The sequence below is a fragment of the Pelodiscus sinensis genome, chromosome 11 (genome assembly GCF_052426305.1).
Source record: "Pelodiscus sinensis isolate ZL-2025 chromosome 11, ASM5242630v1, whole genome shotgun sequence".
NCBI classification, from domain to species: domain Eukaryota; kingdom Metazoa; phylum Chordata; order Testudines; family Trionychidae; genus Pelodiscus; species Pelodiscus sinensis.
Window position 1 is genome coordinate 50939852 of NC_143062.1, and position 21888 is coordinate 50961739.

A 21888-nucleotide genomic window follows, 5' to 3' on the forward strand; every position below is an offset into this window, starting at 1 on the left:
GCCTCTCCTGCCTCTAGGGCCCAGGTGTCCTTTTTGATGGGCTTCTGCAGTGAGCTGAGGCATCACAAATGTGCTGGCCTCGTTCCCTCAGAGTGCCTATCTCAGCTTGTGACAGGCTATGACAGAAGTGAAGGTTGCAGAACAAGCATGAAAATATTCGGGGGCGGGAGTGTCAACAAAGTTCAATGGCCACCAAAAACCAATCCATTTTCACCAATATTTTCCACATGAAAATGAAAATCTCTTGACTGGCTCTACGTGGCACGCAGCCGAACACAGCCAGTGACAAAGCAGCACTGGTTTCCCAGCGACAAACACTGCACCAGAGGAGCCAGCGGAATGGAAACGCACACCTTAAGGAACAGTCAGACTCAGTGTTTGTGCTGGACAAGTTCCTCTGAGGGAAGGCTCTGTCAGGGACAAGAGGGACACCAGGGAGGTACTGGAGAGGAAGATGGAGTTTGGGGGACTGGACAGATGCTGCAAATGGTAAAGTGCAGGCAAACAGAAAGGAAAAATGTGAAGTCTCCTCCGATGGAACCGTGGTATAATAAAATATGGACAATCCACGTAACGGAAGAGCATTCACACCATGCCCGTCCACCAGGTACACACCAGAAAGAGGACAGGTGTTTAGAAATGTGACCATCTTTTTAGCATGCTCAGAGGAGGAACACTTCCGAGCCAGCAAGTCAAAATCTTTTGCCAGGCTTTGAATATTAAGTGGATCATGAATAAGTAATGTACAATACTGCGTATTAACATTTTAGTATCATTTTGCCATAATAAATTCTTGAACAAAATGATCACTTGATGGCAAGGTCACCGAGGAGTTGTTGGGTTTGAGCTAATGACCTGCCGGGATCTGGCTTTGTAGTTAATTACCAAGCCAGCCAACCCGCCAAGCAGGCAAGGTAAGAGTCTAAGCCCTAGATAAAATGTTGAGCACTTGGACAAATGCACAGAAATCTGTACATCCTCTCCCTGAAATAGGGGATTACAATATTAAACATAATTAGGAAATGTCTTTAGTGTTATGAATTCAGATGGATCTAAAGCTCTGAATGTCAGTTATCCCCAGCTAATGCATGAGGGCATTTTGGGGGGTGGCATTTTCCTTTTACAGTAAGTCTCAGTCTAAGCCATGGGCGAGGGGCTCCATATTTGCCCCTGGGGCATGCAGTGATTGCTCAGAGAGGCACTTGACCTGTCACGACCAAACGCATAAATAATCTACACTTTACACGAGCATTGTACCCGAGGGGGGTCCCTCCATTGTCAGAATGATGGTGAATGGTAACGTCTGCCTTTTTGCTATCGCAGCTGTGAATATTAGCTACAGCGTAGCACTAAATCTTGTTTAAGCTACACTCATCCCATCCAGTGATGAATGTCACTACCTGGATAATTTGGGTAATTTCCTGCGGCTCTAGTGTACTAGCGGAGAAATGAATGTTAATTTACTGCTAATTTAGTAGACTAACCCTTAATTAGCAATGCGCCAGCTCTGAAACTCCGGATTCTGAAAGCTCAGCAAACTTTTACAAACAAACGCCCCTCCCAGCTGAAGTCTTCACTCTGGCGGAGGTTATTAGCAAAATTGCTCTGGGCACACTGGTAGGAGACATGCAGACAGAAGTGCTCCTATTGCCATGGTCCCTGTGAACGCAAACTAGAAAGTGTCCTGCCTCTTGCAACAGAGGGAGTCACTGTTCAATACTAGGGGTACTGTCGACAAAGCTTCTGTCGACAAAAAGCGTCTAGACGACATCCAGTTCTGTAGACAAAGCAAGCCGCTTGTCGACATTAGAGTGAAGATGCAAAGGACAGTGTAGATGCAATAACGCCTTCTGTCGAAAAGGCGTTATTCCTCGGAGAATGAGGTTTACCGCCGTCGACAAAACTGCCGAGTTCTGTGTACGTTATGTCGACAGAACTCGGCGGTAATGTAGACACAGGTATAGTTTTGTCGACAAAAGTCCACTTTTGTCGACAAAACCGTGTAGTCTAGACACACCCTAAAAGTGCCAGTCTGGAACTGCCTGGATGATTTGAAAGTCTGGGGGCCAAAAGACTTGAGAAGGGAGGCTGCCCGGCTCTTGTGGGGTTGGTTGTCTCTCTCTATGGCAAGACACAACTAGTTGTGGTGAGGGGTGGCATGACCCAATTTTTTCCTTGCCCGGCTCCTGTCACCCTTAGGCACGTAGTGCCATCTCCTCAAGCAGCCCCCTGGTTTCCACAGGTGACTCGCGCATTACAGTGCCACCAGGTGCTGGATGAGGTGGCAAATGGAGAGCGCGCAGGCAGGACAGTGTGCTCTTATAGCCAAGAAGGCTAATGGCATATTAGGCTGCATTAGGAGGAGCGTTGCCAGCAGATCTAGAGAAGTGATTATTCCCCTTTATTCGGCTCTGGTGAGGCCGCATCGGGAGAATTGTGTCCAGTTCTGGGCTCCCCACTACACAAAGGATGTGGACGTGTTGGAGAGGGTCCAGCGGAGGGCAACCAGAATGATTAGGGGGCTGGAGCACAAGACCTATGAGGAGAGGTTGAGGGACTTGGGTCTGTTTAGGCTGCAGACGAGAAGAGTGAGGGGGGATTTGATAGCAGCCTTCAACTTCCTGAAGGGAGGTTCCAAAGAGGATGGAGAGAGGCTGTTCTCAGTGGTGAGGGATGGCAGAGCAAGGATCAATGGTCTCAAGTTACAGTGGGGGAGGTCTAGGTTGGAGATTAGCAAAAGCTATTTCCCTAGGAGGGTGGTGAAGCACTGGGATGGGTTACCTAGGGAGATGGTGGAATCTCCATTCCTGGAGATTTTTAAGTCTCAGCTTGACAATGCCCTGGCTGGGTTGATTGAGTTGAGATTGGTCCTGCCTAGAGCAGGGGGCTGGACTTGATGCCTCGTGAGGTCTCTTCCAGCTTTATGGTTCTATGATGCATGCACATCCTTGCTTCTCCACAGGGCACGGCATTGGCTGGGGGAGGCTGGAGGCTGCTGCTCGGGGACACTGAGTGACTTAGCCAGCGCCCGAGGAGCCGAAAGAAGGATGTTCACCTGAGCCGGACTACCAAAGTGAAACCAAAGGCTTGGGCAGGCTGTGGGCCAGCGCCTCTACAGGACAAGAGTGTTCCCAGGATGCAAGGTCTAAGCCAGGAAAGCCTTCACGTCGCTGGCATGGAGGCTGGCTGGTGCCAGGAACCCAAAAGAGCTCTGGTGCTGTCCATGGGGGCACTGCTCAGAGCTTTGTCCTCCACCAGTAGGCTGGCAGCAAAGAGAAGGCCCTGGGGTCGTGCATCTCTGAGCTTGGTTGAAAGACGAACCGGAACGTAGCTCGGATGTCTTATCCAGGGGAAGAGGCTGGGAGGGCTTGTCCAGCCCCCTCCTCCAACCGCTTCTCCCTCTTCCCACTAAGAATAAAAACAAAATTGATTTGCCTTTCCATTCAAACCACGGATCCTTCCCAGGAGCAGGGAGTAAGCAGGTCAAGGGCTCTGTGACTCTTCACGGGTCTGAGCAATGGGGGTCTCCCGGCAGCTCCTCACAGACAAGCGTCCACCTCCCAGAGGTCACCGCTCCGGGCAAGCGTGCCTTGCAGCCGACAGGGAAAGCCTGGAGCTTGTTGTGCTCCTGCTCTGAGGGGTGCTCACTGCAGAAGAAGACTGTGACCAACTGCTGCTGTAGAGAGGGGAGGCTCGCGCCGCTGCTGTCCTTCCCACGCCCGTTGTGGGGACTGGAGGGGGCCAATCAGCAGGGTGTGCACTCCTGCACTGTTCCTCCGGCTAGTCACTTCTGAGGTGTTCATGGCAGGAGTCTTAAGGCACCTTCATATTTACTGGAACTTAACCCTCGTTCATGCCAGGATGGCCCTAGTTATGGTGTGAGATGCTCAGGCCCAGTGGAAGTTCCTGGAGGCCTGCTGAACTCTGAGAGCCACCCAGGGAGATGGCGGGGGACATGTCGGCCAGGGGAGCTGTCTGAGAGGTGAGGGAGCCAATGGGTTAATACAGAGTTACGAGAACGGTATCACTCCTTACTTTCTCGTGCACCAGCACCGTGAGAGCATCCAGGGCCACAAACCCTGGGGGGGGGAAGCTTAGGAGGGTGTTATCCTGACAACAAGGAGCACATTTGCTTTTGACACAGTCTGTGCCGAAGCGTACGCACATCTGAATGTGAAGCCATCCAAAGCAAACCAGCGGAGGGGCCAGGCCGTCTGCTCTCCGTGGTCTCCGCAGAAAATGAACAACCGAGCTAGACAGGGCCACTTCTCCAACAGAACCAATCCCTCCGCCCTCAGCCAATGAGCACACTGCGCTGACGAGAAAATCCGCCCCCTGCCCCAGCTGGGTCGGCTCTTACCTGGCTTCTCAGGGATTTGTGTGTGTGGAGTTTGGTCAGCCCCTGCCCAGAGACAAGATTCCAAAGTCCTGAGACAGAGTCTGTCTTTGTCGTTCACATTCAGACACAAGTCACACGGGTGACTATAAGAAAAGTCTCGATAAATCAACGTTCCGGCAAACTCTCTGCCACCGGTTTTCTACAAATGCTGGCGACTGGCTGAACAAGGAGCAAGCAGCCGGCCTGGAAATGAAGACAACGTGAGAGGCCATTCTGCTCATAGAAATCATTTGGAATTTGGTGCCCTTCCTCCTGAAGGGGCCAGAAGAAATAAGCAGCACTAACTACACATATAGGCAGAACGCAGGAACCCGCCTCTCCCTTGTCTGGTGTTTTGAGGGAGGTCATTCATGTTACTCCCCAAATCCCCAAGTCACCCAACAAATTGGGTGTCGTGTTATTAAAAATCACTTACACTTAACACAAAGACTCAGGAGAGTTATTTAATAGGTCTGTAAAACCATTGGAAAAATGAATTGTGATTCAAGATTTCATTTCTCTATTAGCCAATAATAGAATACCAGTTCTTTTAATCTTTTGGATATTTTTCTACATTTGGCAAGTATATTGATTTGCCTCCTGACCATACCTGGAAAACAAGAACTGTATGGGCATGTCTCCACTAGAAAACTATTTCGAAATAACTAAAATCAATTTATTAACTCCCAAATAAGAAAATTGAAATAGCGTGTCAACACTATGGGGAAGCCTCGACATTTGTCCGAGGCAGGCTCCGTTAACGTTGACTAAGAGCCCCAGGAAGTACTTAGTTTGAATGACTCTGGGGAGTCATTATTTTGAACTAGCGGCACTGTCGTGTCCATGTGACCACTATTTCGAAATAACTATTTCAAAATTAGCGTTATTCCCCGAGGAAAAAAGGAGATCAGATTTCAAAAGAAATGGCCTGTTATTTTGAAATAACAGGCAGTGAGACACACCGCTTATTAATTCCACCTAGGGGGCGGTTATTTTAAAATAAAGCCCTAGTGTAAACCAGGAGTTTAAGACCTAAAATCAATTAACCAAAATTGGGACGTCAGTGAGTAAGCCTACCCGGGGGACAAAACAATGGGAGATACGGTCTTCCACCCGTCACTCTCTTTTGGGATCCTTAAAGAAAGGCCTGGGGGAAGGGGCAATTTGGCTCCTGGAGTAAGTCTCACCCTCATGCTTGCTACCTCCATCATCTCCTGGAACATCAGGACTTTGTCATTCCTATCCTGAGAGATGTCCTGACTAGACCCGGACAGGGAGGGGGACCCAGATGGCTGGCTCCGGCAGCATCCCAAGCACCACCAAGGATGTGCGACTTCCTCTCTTTACTGCCCTCCCTCCCAATATGTCCTTTTCTTTCCCCACCTGCCACTTCTCCTTCCAATCGCTCTTTTTTTCTTCCTTCTGTCGCATAAGGGTACGTCTAGACTACAGGCTTTTGTCGACTGAGGCTTTGTCAACAGATACTGTCGACAAAGCTTCGGTCGACAAAGAGCGTCTAGACGACAGCCAGTTCTGTCAACAAAGCAAGCCCGCTTTATCGACGTGAGAGTGTAGATGCAAAGGACAGTGTAGATGCAATAACGCCTTCAGTCGACAAAAGGCATTATTCCTCACAGAATGAGGTTTACCGCCATCGACAAAACTGCCGAGTTCTGTTGATGTTATGTCGACAGAACTCGGCAGTAATGTAGACTCAGGTATAGTTTTGTCGAAAAAAGGCCACTTTTGTCGACAAAACCCTGTAGTCTAGACACACCCTATGAGTCAGGCTCTGCTGCAGGAAGAGGCAATGAAACGCAGTGCCTTGATATAATGCACTTCCAAAGTGAATCAAGTTAAATAAAAATTAAAGACGTTTTAATTCAGAATAACAGGAGCCACCCCAGGATTCAATGTGATTTAATTCATCCCTTTCAAATTCACACTTGTAGCTAGTTCATATGAATATTCCTTGATGACCCTGTGTAGACAAGCTTGAAATCAGAAATGGGAGAACTTTGTTCTTCAGAAAATGCTCATTTCACCTCATTGGGTATTTTACCCATAGGCTGTGTCTACACTGGTGCGATCTTGCACCAAAACTTGCTGCCTCTCTACACTGGCCGCGTGTTCTTGCACAAGTAAACTGACGTTCTAATGTATGAACTCAGGGCTTCTTGTGCCAGAACTCTGATGCTCCCGCTCAGGAAGAAGGCCTTCTGTGCAACTGTCCTTGCGCAAGAGGGCAGTGTAGACAGGCAACATGAATTTCTTGCGCAAGAAAGCCCTATGGTTAAAATGGCCACCAGAGCTTTCTTGCACAAGAGAGCATCTACACTCACATGGATGCTCTTGTGCAAAAGCACTTCTCTTGCACAAAAGCACATGCCTGTGTAGACGCTCTCTTCTGGAAGAGTTTTTGCAAAAGAACTCTTCCACAGAAGATTGTTTGCATGAGAACGCGCCAGTGAAGACATAGCCTTATGGTTCTAAACAGTGGCTTTGGGGCTATTTCTCACTACAGAAGATAATATGAAAAGCCCAAATGTTCTTCCTTTTCTATTGTTATACTTAATATTTGCATTTTTATTTTTTATTCCTAATTAAAAGTTTTCCAGTTTAGAAAAGTATTACCTGGTGGTACATGCCTGCTGAGGAGAAAGACCCACCACATTTTTGAGACATCACCTTTCTAAACAGAACTGGCTACTTTCCTCTTAGGAAAAACAGTACCTCAGCTGAAGAACTCCATCTGGTGTAAGATTTCTGAGTCATCGGCTTATTAGCAAAACTGTCTTTGAGAAACATAAATCTGTTTTGCTCAGAAACCAACTCCACATTTAGACCAAGCTCACAATCTGCCATCCCCCTCTCAATCACATCCCTTTCGTTTCCTTCAGTTCACGATCATCAACAATCGTCAATGTTTGCCAGCCCACTGCAGGAGGAGCGCGACTTCAAATCAGGCACGCTTTACTCCCCCCCGGCCACCAGGTGCTCAATCAATGCTGGTCTTGCAAATTTCACAAGAGGATGTTTGCCTGGTGGGCAGCCCATCTCTGTGCACTGCAGTTTCCACTTAGTGGCATTTATGATGAGATTCCTTTCTGGCCATGTGTTCAGACAATTCCCATTTGTTTGGCTTTTGTTGTTTTTCCTGTGTGCCATTATCGATTTCATTTGCTGTCAGAGCCATTCGCTTGGTTCGTATCTTTTCACTGCTCAGCTGCTCCCCAAGTTCCTGTCTTAATGGCACATTGCTCTTCCACTTTAGGCAGAGACCAATGCTGTGGACTTCTTGGGTCAAGTATCAGATGGCAGGGTTTCTTGTGTTCATTTTTCAGTTGCTTTTTGCTGGTTCCCAGATGAGTCTTGCTGGTAAATCATCAGGGGCACGGAGAACAAGAATTGGGACAATATGCTGCTAATTTGAGGAATCGTAGTTCACTAAATCTGCATTTATCTGCTTTTCTTTTCCTGCTTGTCCACCCTCTGAGCTCAGAGATGGGCTCCTCTAACATCTGCTCAGTAAGAGATGGACTGCTAACTCGGACATCAAACTATGGAGCTGGGCACGACAGGCCGTTAAAATCTACTATTATTCATTATGAATTGGCACAGTGATAGTCACAAACCAGCCCTGCCCTGTGCTAGGTGCTGTACAAACTTTAGCATCTCAGTCCCCGGCCCTGGCTCATGAAGAGCAAGCAAGTGGAAGCAGGCTCTTGCGGGGAAGGCACTGACCGTGGTACCAGGAGCTGCAAGTTCATTTCACAGAAGGTGGGGGAGAACTTGGGCACATCGCTTTAGTTTTCCAGCTGTACCATGGGGGCGTAGTTGCGCCTTTCTGCCCAGATGTGTCTGTCTTATTTTAAAGCAGGGCCCTGCTCCTGAGCCGCATGCAGCACTAGCACAGTGGTGGCCCTGAGCAGAACTCGGGACCAATACTAATTCTTTAATGCCGATCTCTTTAATACTGATCTCTTTAATGCCAGCCTCAGAGCCAAGTAACTCTGCTTTTCAGGGCGTTACTCCGAATGCGGGGCTGGGCAAGATGAGACCTGGGGGCCGGATCTGGCCCACCTAGCACTGGGATCTGGCCCACGGACAGCGTCTGGCCGCTTTCTATTTATATCCTGCTGCCCGTGCCACTGAATTTCCAGGCGGAGGCTCAGGAAAGGATCCTATTTAAATGGCTCCCGGTCATGGTACTACCCTGACAGCAGCCGGAGCAGTGAGCCTTTTCCATAGCCCCAGCAACCCCAGGGGGCCCTAGGCAATGTGGTAGCGGTGGGGCCAGGAGCCACGAGCCTTTCCTGTGTTTTTGTTTCAAAGCTTGAGTTTCTCGGGAGAGGTTAGTCTCCAGCCCGGCCCCTTCCTCTCCGAGCCTGGCCCTTCCACTCCTGCCCCACCCCCTTCCTCTCCAAGCCTGCCCCTTCCTCTCCAACCCCTCCCCCTTCCTCTCCAAGCCCGGCCCCTTCCTCTCCAGCTCCACCCCTTCCTCTCCAGCCCCGCCCCCTTCCTCTCCAAGCCCGGCCCTTCCTCTCCAGCCCCGCCCCCTTCCTCTCCAAGCCCGGCCCCTTCCTTTCCAGCCATGCCCCTTCCACTCCAGCCCCGCCCCCTTTCTCTCTAAGCCTGGTCCTTCCACTCCAGCCCCGCCCCCTTCCTCTTCAAGCCCGGCCCCTTCCGTTCCAGCCCCGCCCCTTCCTCTCCAAGCCCAGCCCGTTCCAGGATGGGGCCAGCCGTGACCATGTACCAAAATTAATTAAGTGCCCCTCGCTCTAATGTAAATGAAGTCACTGATGCCAGAAATGAGCCCGTTCTGTTTTGCTGTTTGTTAATACAGCCATTGGCTTACAGCTGCTTCCTGTTTAATAGGAGGATGATCCAGAAGGAGAGCCGTGCCGAATGTGGTTTGAATTTTACAACTATTCCTTCGGCACTTTAGATTTTGTTTAGCTCTCTTCTGCCACAACAGCTGGGAGCTGTATTTCCTTCAAATTACAGTGAGATTTAGGGTTCTCGCAATGTGATAGAAGTATAGCCTGAATTATTTGCAGCAGGCAGCACAATATGTACTAATGGATACTAAAGTCTATGTACAAGGGCACTCGCTTGTCTAGGATGGCTCAGCGTGGAGCCAATCTGCAACATTATTAATACACTTGCAATTCATCCGGGCTCCGCAATTGATAGCGTCACATTGGGCTGGGATCCATGCGGGATGCCCACCATTTTCACATGAGGCTGTGGAGCCTTGGGGAAGAGGGTTTGCGTACAGAGGTGCGCGGGGTTGCTCGTTCTGCTGAGACTTTGTTGAGGGGGAAGCATCCTGGAGCATTCCATTTTGATTTTTTTTGGTAGAAGGCTGCCCCACTGCCCAGGTGCCTGGCTGCCCAGCCTCCCACCCCACCCCCCAGGAGAGCAGCCCCAGGGGCTGGCCAGCTGGAAACCAGCCACTCAGCTCCCTGGAGAGCTGGAATCCAAGGGAGTGGGGGTAGCAGCCCGCCAGGCAAGGTGCTGAGGCAGCGGGCAATCTGGAAGCCTGCCAGGTGAGCAACCGAGAAGCCAGGGAGTCTGCAAGGTATGGTGCCAGGAAGCCTGAGGCCAGGGCTGCCCTGAAGCTGGGGAACCTAGAAGCTCGGGCTGCTGAGGAGCCAGGAGCAGGCTCACGGCAGAGGGAGGGAAAAGAGGAAGTTGCCCCGGGGCTCGCGGCTCATCAGCAGCAGAGCCCCCGGCCCTTTAAATCACTGATGGAGCACCATGTGGCGTGTTCCTGGCAGCTCTGAGGGCTGTCGGAGAGGGCAGGGCGGCGCCTTGTCTTTCAGGTGGCACGGAGGGCTGGCTGCCCTAGCCCCACCCCTTCCACCCAAGGCCTCGCCCTGCCAGAAGCATAGAGCCACCCCATCCCACCTTGCTTAGGGTCCAACAACTCTCTTGCCCGCCCCCCAGCCAGCAGCTAAAGAGCCAGGGCCTTAGGCCCTTGGCTTCCCCTCAGCCCACCAAACTGGCTGCCAAGGAGCTGGGAGTCGGCGTTGTGAGCTCTCGAAGGCATCCCAATGTCACAAAAATCAATTCAGTCCCACCAAAGGTTTTCATTTCAATGAGTCTGCTAGAGACAAATGAGCTGGACAATTCCCAGCCTGGTCTAGTTCCGGCCTTGCACTTACACCCGGGGCAGGCATGTTTTCAGTCACTGTCTGCATTAACACCAGAAGCATAGGCCAGATCCTGGGACAACTGGGCATATCATTGGGACAAGGTAGATGCGGCTAAGTCTTTCATTGAACCAACTTCTGCTGGGGGAGAGACAGGCTATTACCTTCCCACCTTGTCTCACCTGTGTGGGGAGTCAGGTTCTCCCATGCTGGCTGCCTGGGTTCTTATCCCTTCCTCCAAAGCATCTGATGCTGGCCATAGTCAGGGGCAGGTAGTGGACAAGAAGATGCTTTGGAATGGCCATACTGGTGCAGAGCTCTAGTCCTACAGTAAACTAAGTTGTACCAGTCAAAAGAGACTCAATGTTTTCCACGGGTAGTGTCCGAGATCCATGCCAGGCATTACCTGGCAAGACAAAGTTACCGGTGAAGAAGTGCTAATAAAAGCACAAATCTCCAGTCTGACTGCTACTATCAAGCACAACCACCTTCGTTGATTAAGTCATGTACATGGGATGCGAGATGGAAGACTTCCTAATGACACATTCTATGGTGAATTAAAGGAGGGTCAAAAAGACAGAGAGGACACCTAAAACTTAAGGTTCAAGGCACCTAAGAGACCTAAATTGTGCTGGTGTTGAGCCACAGACTTGGGAAAGCCAAACAAAAGATTGTTCAAGTTGGCGAGCCAAGCTGGAGACCTGCATTGGAGAACATGAAGAACAGCGCCTCTCCACGCTCACAACAAAATGACAGAATAAAAAACGATCAATTAGCCATGAACAGCAGGACAGCTCCTTTCTTTGAACTCAATGAGATAAAATCTGCTTGTCCAGCGTTGGCTTTTAGTCATCGGAAAAGCTGCATCACCCCACAGCAACCTCACATCTGCAATAACCAAATATCTGTCAACACGAACGGGGCCCCATTACACCAGGATGGAGATGGCTGCGGAGAAGTCAAATCTGAGGTCCAAGCTAGGGTTTAAGTTAGGCTTACTGCATGCCCTTTGCTTTACACAATGCAAGAAACCCCAATGAACCATGACTTGTACTCTAAACCCGTAAGTTCCATATGTCACCTGCATGGCTCATTGCTTTCCCTCCCAACACATTAGGCTCAAGGTTCTGTGGGACCTGCCAGCTCTCTCTGTGTTTCCCAGAGCTTCATCCTTCTACCTGCCAGAGCAGTGAATCTACTCTCTGCCTTGGGTAGATTATTTGTGCGCTCAGCAAATATCACTGAAGACAGATGTAGGAGGCAGCACAAAGTTTTACTGTCGAACAACTAACACACGGGATTTCTGCTCACCTCTCCAACTCCAAGGGCTTCAGTAGACACTGACTCCGGCCCTAGGAGCTGTCTGTATTTCTACTAAGTAAAATAAGCAAAGGGCAGGATTATTTTAGAGCAATGTGGGGTTGAATTTGCACTGCTTTATCTACTGAGAAAACATAAGTGAGCCAATTAGCTGTGAGTACTCAGTATGGGTGCTAACGCATGACCTGACGGAGAAGAATTCTTTGCTATCTTTGACTTGCTGTGTTAAGGTGCATCACCTTATATCACTATCCATAGTAATTACTGCTCCCAATGATGTCTCTCTTCATAGAAGAGATTTTATCTCACGAACTATGTTGTTGAGACATAAAAGCATGGCCCTTCTAGGCACAAAAGGGGAACGTAAGGACACTCGGAGATAAGGAGCCATCAGGACAATCTGAAACCAGACAGCACAATGCTTTTTGAAGCTATTTTAAATATCAATTTTAAAAGAAACCTTCCCTACCTGCGCCACCCTGCAACTGACAACAGAAATACCCACATGAGTTTAAGTTGCATGAGAAGAGATCTTTTTCTAAAATGAGGGTCAGCCAATTAATCACTCTGACTGGACAAATTAAAAATTTGTAAATGGCGCATCTGCTGCTTTGCATTTTTAAATATGACTCAAAGGGTGCATCTACACTGCACCACAACATGAAATAAGATTGCGTCTCTTACTTGGATGCTATTTTGAAATAGCTTATTTCATCATTTGGTGCTGTCTATGCCATGCCAAATTTCGAAAAAAAAGCGCTATTCCAAAATGTCCCTTACTTCTCGTAGAATGAGGTTTACAGAGATGTTGGAATAGCAAGCCCGAACTAATGGGCTTGCTGTGAAGAAGCAGGAGAGCAATTTTGGGATACTCCAGTCTCCCGAAATAGTGTTGTAGTGTAGATGTACCAAAGGAACGTAAGGCAACATGAAGCTGAACGCCAATGTACGGAGCTGAGGGAGGCGCCCAGTGAGGTACGACACAGAGAACACCAAAGCTCAGTCTTGGTAAACATCTTCCTTAATGACTTGGAAAAGCGAGCAAACATGATAGTAGCCTTGGAGGAATTGCAAATACGAATGAGGCCGGAGAAACAGTAGACAAAGGGCCAAAAGAGGTAATAAAACATGGTTAGAAAATGACCCAAGGAAATTTAGTCCAGGGAGAGCCACATGCTAGTACACTGCGTGGGGCGCTGATGGTGAGTGATTGGAAATAAAGATGGCCCAGGACAGAAACTCCTGGAAAGCAGCAATTCCAAAAGAGACCTCGAAGTGATAGCGCCTAGCAGACCAGACTCCAGCATTGCAGCGATTGTGGGCGTGATACAGCATATCTGGCCCAATTCTGCCCTACAATACAGCGCATTGAGGGCACAGGCTTTCCGGGGTTTCCTTGTAGAAAGAGGATGCAAGACGCTCCTAGGGTGTGTCTAGACTACAGGGTTTTGTTGACAGAAGTCCACTTTTGTCGACAAAACTATACCTGCGTCTACACTACCTGCCGAGTTCCGTCAACAGTAAGTCGACAGACCGCGGAAGTTTTGTCGACGGCGGTAAACCTCATTCTACGAGGAATAACGCCTTTTCTCAATAGAGTTCTGTCGACAAACGGCGCTACTGTATCCACACTGTGCTTTTTCAAAAGAGAGCATCCAGACTCTGTCGAAAACGCAACTTGCTTTGTCGACAGAACTGGATGTAGTCTAGACGCTCTTTGTCGACAGATGCTTTGTTGACAGTATCTGTCGACAAAGCCTCTGTCGACAAAAGCCTGTAGTCTAGAAGTACCCCTAGTGGCTCTGCCCCACTCCATGTCTCTGCTCTACAGAATTCGATGCTCTACAAGTCACTCGGGCCATGAGGGAGAAACCTGCACTTGGGACAGTGAAGAGCAGGCAGGTGAAATCCTAGGAGAGATCCTCAGCAGAGAGCAGGGGGATGCATTGGGTCAATCAGTGGTTGTTTTCCATCTCTAACGCCTCCGGGTCTGTTGTGATGAACCAAGCAGGATGTTCACTTAGGTATCAACGCTGGGCTTGAGAGATGCAAGTTGGTGGCCCGTTCAGCGAAGCACACAAATTCTGTCTGCTTATCTGAGCCGCCCCTAAAACGGGCTGGAAATCCCTCCTGCCGGGGCTGCCCATCCATGGGAATGTTGGGCCTTTCCCTTTCTGATTGCAGCTGTGGGCACTCTTTGATCAAACATCACTTTGCCTGGGTGCTTGCCACACTTCCCGCTCTGCTCCCCGCTGGACCCCAGGGCTGCGAACCTCCTGCCACGTGAAAGGAGGCGCTTCTTTGCTGAGTTGAGGGGAAAGCACAGTCCAAAGTTGGCTCTACAAACAGGGAACGCATCAGAGCATCCTCCCCTGGTTTCTCCATCCCTGCGAGGAGCAGACAGTTTACAGAATAGTAATGCTTGTGCGATGGGTCTGGATTTGTAATGGGGAGCAAACAGAACATTCCTGTAAGCGCTCAGCTGTGATCGTCAGCAGCACCAATGTGGTTCACCGAGTATCTGAATTACTTCAGGGTACCCAAGCAAATCCCTCCAGTGTATCACCTCCACCCCAGGAAAATGGAAGATTTTATGCAAACAAGGACGTTTAAAATATATGCTGCACAGAAAGAGATCTGAGTGCTGTAAATCCTAAGGGCTAATGGATGTTTCTTTCTTTTTACATCCTCCACCTTTTGTAAAACACTCTACAGGCAGGCTGCCTTCTGCAGACTCAGGATAGAAAAAAAAAACCCTCTTTGACTCATCTGTTTGGGAATAGTGACATGTGTCAGCCAAATCACAGCTGTACAGAATTCGATGGTTTCACCTGCTGTCAGCAGCTTTCTTTACTGAAAATAATCAATGGCTTTGACGGATAAAGAGAGCTAATACGCTGACATATTTTGATACATCTTGACAGCTTTTCTGACGGTAGCTTTCCACTGTCAGTCTATCGTATTTGATTTTTAACTGGGGCCCAGGAGGCATGTGCCTGTGGTCTGAAGGGCCGGCTCCTCGCAAATCAAAGCACCAGGGCAGTGCAACGTGGCTCTAGTTTTTAGTCGCCGTTATCTATCACTGTTCAGTGCTGAATTACTCATTTTTAACACATGTCCCTATTTTTCTGCCCTGGCGAGTGCCCGGTGAGAAACGTTGCAACTCCCCTTCACTGTTCCCTTGGCAGGCAGGAGCATTTCACCGGGTTCGAGTTAGAAATGTGGCTACTGTCAAATGTCACCCTGTTCAGACTGACAGCTTGGTCCCATCAAGAGCTCATTTGCTCGGCTCTTACGAGACTCCAGGCTGTTATTAAAAGAAGTTATTAATATAGATTATAAAATATTCAAACACTTGTCCATGCAAGAGCTAGCGGGCCAAAGGACTTCGTCATTAAAATTCTTTATACAAAACAGAGATTTAATTCTCTTTCCTTCCTAAATCAACAAAGGCTTCTATTCCAAAGTGATATTATACAACAGGAATGAGTCCTTTGAAAGCGGATCAGACCCTCAGGTGGTGTAAATCAGCACAGTCCCATTGGAGTCGTGTCCTTTTACGCTGCTGGGAATCTGGCCCCATATTAAGTCCCCTTCCCTCTGCAGGCTGAGGACAAACCTCCCTGAGATTCAGTATTTGGATAAAAGGTTCGTTCAATAATTAAAATTTTGAGCGAAGGAGTCACCTGAGAATCTACTTGCCGTTTTTACAATTCTATAGCTGCAATTTACATGCGGATTTTCATCTTTGCTGGTTTGAGGCTTGCTCTGAATACATGAGCTGGTAGAGTTTTGCCTCTCAGTACAGTTTTCGTTTCCAGTCCTACGTGATTTAGGATAGTTTACAATGCAGGGTGCGAAAAATCCCTTTGCTGTAACAGTTCTTACTGAAAGCCATCGAGATGAATGTGTGCACAGGAGGATAGCAAATAAAAAGGCTCATATTCATAGCTCATTATTCCAGATACTATGCAGAAGATAATAAAAATTGCATCCAGGCTTTTGATGTATCACTGTTAGATATGTTCATAGTCCATCTACACTAAAATGTAGTACTTCAGCTCCTTTGCTTAACAACACCTGATCACTTGCTTGACATCTCAAAGAGTTTCTTTGGCATCCCTTCTTCTCTGGGCCTCATGAATAAAACATTTATCCCGTCAGCAGCTTTAGCAAAGAGGAACAGCCAAGATCCATCCATCAACGTCAGCAGCCAAATTACTGAGTGATTTCAGATCCTCTAATAACGCTGTTTCTTTATGAGTACGTTGATAAACAATGAAATAGGACTGGCACCTGGCTTTCGGTGCATGTTAATTTTTGAGCATTATGAAACACTGTTAACAGCTCTTCCCTATTCATGTCGAGATTTTAATTTCAAAACTGTCCGCAATGATTTTTGCCTTCGTGGGAATGCATTGGGGTTTATTTCTGATTTGTTATGAAGGTCAACCAAACCTACTCACATTAAGGCTGCTGGGACTTCAGAAAAAAATCAAGGATAAATAGAGCCTTTACTCCAGATGTAATGTGTTTCATTTATCATTGGGAATCACAACATAGTAATACATTGACCTTTCTGCAAGGTTGTTAATGGAAATCAAGCATTTGGTTTTAATGCTTCCATTCTTGGATGAGTCACATGAAAACTTGGAGATCCAAGTCGTATAAGTTCACGTGCAAGTTCTTGAGGTTCAAGCCTGCAATAGTAATAGGAAAAAATGAACCCTCTGAATGCGCGATCTATTCAGAATTCGCCAAAGCAATATTGGACCAATGCCATAAATATTAACGATAAGAGCCCTTTCGTGGTATTTAATGTTCTCAAAGCACCGAGAATAGTTTCTCAGCCCTTACTTATGGATACGACACCTGTGCATGCAAAACTTAAGATGCACTTCTCTGAAATCCCTTATGCAGGTGAATGATGCTCATACAGGTGAGCTGGCCATTGAGGGCCAAAGGGCCAGTTATGTTTTCCAGGGTCCACCCCGATCTATTGATGCATATTTGTGCACATCATGTTCGTAGCAAAAATGTGTAGACGTGCTGATTTGGGCTTAACTTGGAAGATCTGGTGCTCACTAATCCATCTTCAAGCCCTGCAAGGTAGCTAAGGACATAACAACAGACAGATTTTTCAGAGGCAAAAACCAAGGGTTAGAGGGGAGATTTTCAAAAGCAGGGCAAGAGGCAAGCCCCATTGGCTGGATTTGTGACCCAAAGCCACTGCTTTGGAGGAGTTCTAAGAGATCTGGCCTAGCGGCGCTCAGACTTGCCAGACTACCGCACCCCTTTCCGGAGTTTGAGCTGTCCCCCTAAGTCTCACCGCATTTTAAAAACAACCTCCTTACCAAATCAGACTTAAAATACAACACACGTGTCCCAGCCCACTAGGAGTGGCAAAGCGCTTACGTTCTCCTGTTACCTTCCAGCACCTGGAACATCAAACCATGGTGCTCGTTTCGGTGCACAGCACACGGAGCAGGATAAACAAGTCACGGTGTGACATTTGAGTTGACACTGACTTCACAAGTGCTTTTTATGTAGCCAGTAAAACTAGACACGTATTTGGATGAGTTGCTATGCCCCCGATAGACCTCTGCACACCCCAGGGAGATACATACCCCTGCTTAAGGACCTCTGGTCTCGCTACGGCAACAGCAGTGGCAGGGGCATTATTCAAACCCACCGTTTCCTGCCATCCACCAACGTCTGATTAAAGCAGCCATGACCTTGAAGTGCAGAAGTCTTAAGACTGGGTGAGCTAGCAAGTGTAACTCTCAGTTCAGTGTCTGTTACAGCCTGATCCACAGAGGATCTGAGGCTGCCTCAGCTGCCAACTTGGACTCATTGGCCGTTAGCGCTAAAGGCTGACTGCTTCTGGCTCAGAAAGTTGTGGGATCAGTCGCGGTGACAACGAACACAGCAGCTGCTGTTCAAGCACTGATGGGGAGCCAAACGGCGATGGGAGGTCTTCTTTCAGACCTCTAGGATCCATGGGCAAATATGGTAGAGGGCGCATCTCCATTAAAGGGCCAGGGACCTGGGCCAGCCTTGCAGCCCCATACGCTAATCAGACCATTTGAACAGAGCAAGATGTTCCTTATAAGCAACTGCAGGAAAAGGGGGGGAGGGAGGGTTATGGGAAAGCTTGGTCTTTGAAGCAGGAACAGACTGCGCAAAGGAAGGCCCAGAGGAGCAGCCCTGAGCCCACTGGTTTGGACACAGAGCATGGAGCAGGGGAAGAACGTGGGAGAGACTCAGGACACAGTGATCCGCAGCGGGGGCCACGGTTCAGGTGACAGCTCAGCTTGAAGGAGGAGCGGGCACTGAAGCAGAGCGACACCGGTGACGGAGCCTGAGGTGCTCCGAGTTGCACTGTGGCCTTTCGTTCACGCTCTGGAGCCGTGTGATGATAAATTACCCCGACCGGGGTTCTCAGCCCAAGAGTGTCTGGTGATTGCAGGGAGCAGCGCTGAGAAGGGGGATGGGGGAGATCCACAGGGGGCTTGACTGGCATCAGAGAGACTTTCACCTTGGCGTGTCTCACCCATCACCTCGCTTCCCCCTCCCGCACCCAACGCAATACGTGCTCTCTGTGGAGACTGGCGAGAGACTCGTTCTGAGGGGAAACCGGCCTGTCCGAAGCTATTCCTTAGGAAGGCCAGACCCTTAGCTGGTGCCATGCAGCCAGCTCAGCGACTTGACTTGGATTTACACCAGTGGGGGATCTGGCCTGGCAACTGGATTCAATTTTACTCCTCTATAGGAAAATCAAGTGACTCTTACGCAAGCCAGAAGGCAAACAATTAACCCACAGCCTCCACGACTCAATAGCTTCGCCAGTCAGAGAGACTGGCAGGCCCGGCGGAAGTCTGAACCGCTCTCCTCTGGACTATTTCTCTGCTGTCTCCGAGAACAAAAAACGCTGTGTTTTCTCTAATCGGGGTGGGATCCAAGTGCCCTCTCTGGTGAGACGATGACAGCATGTCCAGCCCCTTCTTGCATCTGCACGAGAAGGCGGTAGTGAAGAAAAGAAGAAGTAACTGCTGAAGGGCTGGCATGACCGGGTGGAGTCCCGCCTGGTGCAGAGAGCTAACCCAAGGGCACGCAACTCAACTGTCTAGACTGACCTCACGTGCTGACCATGGTTAGGTCTCCAGCATGCGGAGATGCCGTCTGTCCCGCCAGCCAGTATTGTCCCGTTGTTTCCTCGTATCCCTAATCCTCATGGTCTTCCACTGAGCTGGTATGCTCTTCCCATCACTGCTCAGCAGTAAGTTTCAGCCCAGAGAGAGATCGGGTCACTAAGGCCCAACTGTTCTTGGGGGCAACGGCTCAGCTGTGCCGCAGCGCTGGAGAGTGACACACGTCTTTCACGGTTATTTCCGAGGAGGTTGTCGTGCACTTCGGCATTATGGAGACGTGGGAGCTGTGCCCACTGAGCAACACGACTAGGGTTGCCATATCTGAACGTTCGAACAAGAGGACAGTCCTGAGAGGGAGTGGATCTGTATCAGTGTCTACCGACTCGCATTGTATTAATACAGAACACATCAATGCAACGTGAGCCAGTAGATACTGATACCGAAATACTCCCTCCCAGGAGTGTCCTGTTTGAAAGCTCAGATATGGTAACCCTCCATACAGCTGACTCCAGCAAAGAAGCTCATAAAAATGTAAGTATAACGGGTATGCAGAGCTGCAGCTGTCAATTGGTGGGGTCCAACTTGCACAATTTACACCTGCCGAAAACCTGGCCCCCTAGATGTAATGTTGGCTGCTCATTGCTTCCCGCAGGTTATAACAGAGGCCATCGGGGTGCCATGGTTCTAAGAAGAGAAGAGTGGCCAGATTGGGCCAGACTAAAGGTCCATTCAGCCTAGTATCCTGTCATCTGACAGTGGCCAGTGCCAGATGCCTCAGTGGGAGTGAACAGAACAGGGAATTATCAAATAAGCCCTCTCCTGTCTCCCATTCCCAGCCTCTGACAGAGGCTAGGGACACCATTCCTACCCATCTTGGCTAATAGCCATTGATAGACCTAACCTCCATGAATCTATCTAGCTCTTTTTTGAACCCTGTTAAAGTCCTGCTCTTCACAACATCCTCTGGCAAGGAGTTCCACGGGTTGACTATGCACCGAGTGAAGAAAAAATTCCTTTTGATTGTTTGAAACCTGCTGCCTGTTAGTTTCATTAGGTGACTCATCCCTATAACATAAGAACAACAAGTAAATAACTTTTCCTTATTCACTTTCTCCACACCTGTCATGATTTTATAGACCTCTATCTTATCCCCCTTAGTCTCCTCTCTTCTATGGTGAAAAGTCCCACACAATCTCTCTTCATATGGGACCCGTTCCAAACCCCTCATTTTTGTTGCCCTTTTCTGAACCTTTTCCAATGCCAAGAGATCTTTTTTGAGAGGAGGTGACCACATCTGTACGCAGGATTCAAGATGTGGGTGTTCCATGGCGCAGTACAAACAAATTGAAATGGACCAGCCCTGCCCCAAAGAGACAAACAAGCATGGGGGTGAGAGGGAAGACAAGGAAACCCATCCACTAGCATAAGGGCAGTCCTTGGCTGATGAGGAGCAGAGAACGCCACTCCCTTGCTGAGACGGTCCAGCTTGCCGTACCCTGCACCCATTATCGCAGAAGAGAGTCTGGAGGAGTGTAACGGGGTGTGCCTGCTTGTGAGCATCCGAGAGGTGTCTGGGAAGCTCTCTTCCTGGCCATCTGTGGCAGAGGAAATATCAGTATGTGGCCTGGAACTAGGCTTCTTCTTGTCCCCTTGCTGTGGCTGATGGAGAGGGGGCAGGCCCGCCCACTCTTCTGGGTCCCAGCCCAGGGACCCTACAAGAAGCAGGTGCCTGCTACGATTATCCACTGTCTTCTACTTCCTTGTTCCCTGGGCCACTTCCCAAGGACGCTGCTCTGTCTGGTCATCTCAGGGCTCTGAGGCTGGGTTCTCAATAGACCCTGTCCAGGGGGCTATCCACTCTTCTAGTTGCTTGTGACTAGTCTTCCGCCACTGGACATGGGCCTCACCCAGGCCTAAAGTTCCTCTTGCACTCGGAGCTGTCCGCGGTGCTGCTGTTCTCCCGGTCAGTGCATAGATCTGTCTGGGTCAAGTGCCTGTGAGGAACTGCCAGGCCCTAACCCACAGCTTCTTTTATATGGGTCTGCTGGGCCCTGATTGGCTGCCGCAGAGGTAGCCACTCTGTCCTGCCTGGAGGACCTCTCTTCTGCTCCTCTCACTGGGGTGCGGTGTGGCAAGGCCTTCAGAGTCCTGTAGGGAGTGTCGGGGCTTAGTCTACCCCATGACAAGGAGACACTTGAAAGAGGAGAGGTTGGTGGCTTTTGACTGGGAGCTTTTCTCCCTCCCTGGCTGCCCCTTGGAAGTAGGGAAGTGCTTGCTGGAGACCTGGCTGGCCAGGCCACGCAGTGTGTTGCGTGGGCTGCAGGAAGGCAGAAGTTTGGAGACCTTTTGGAATCGGTTTCCCATCTGCTGCCCCTCTCTGACAACAGCCTGTCGCACCGCGCTTCTCCGGAAGGGTTACCATCACCAGGCGGCAGTGGCAGCTGCAGCAAACCTCAAGCCGGGAGCATCCTACAGACGCGGCTGGGACCAATAACCGGTGGGCGTGGAGAGGACTCAGCCAGCCAAACCTGACACTGCAGGCGCCAGGGGAGGAAATCTGTGGTCTGCTCTCACGCTGCCAGTCTCAGAGACAGTCCCAGGGTGGGCCCAGGGTAAGCGGCCCGTTGCCCTTACCCCCGGCACAGCCTGGCTCCTGCTCCAGCAAACACGGTCACGCTAGCGACCTTGTGAGCTCCTCTTTTAGTGCCGCTTCATTTGGAACTGCGAGGCAGCCTGCCCACATCCCGCAAGGGCAGGGGACTGATTCGGTGCCATGGCCATTCTGCCATTGACTTCAACCGGGCCCAGGATCGGGCCCTTGGAGCGCTTTAAAGAGCGATGTCAGCAGACAGAGCTGCCGGCACGTTGGGGTTCTGGGATG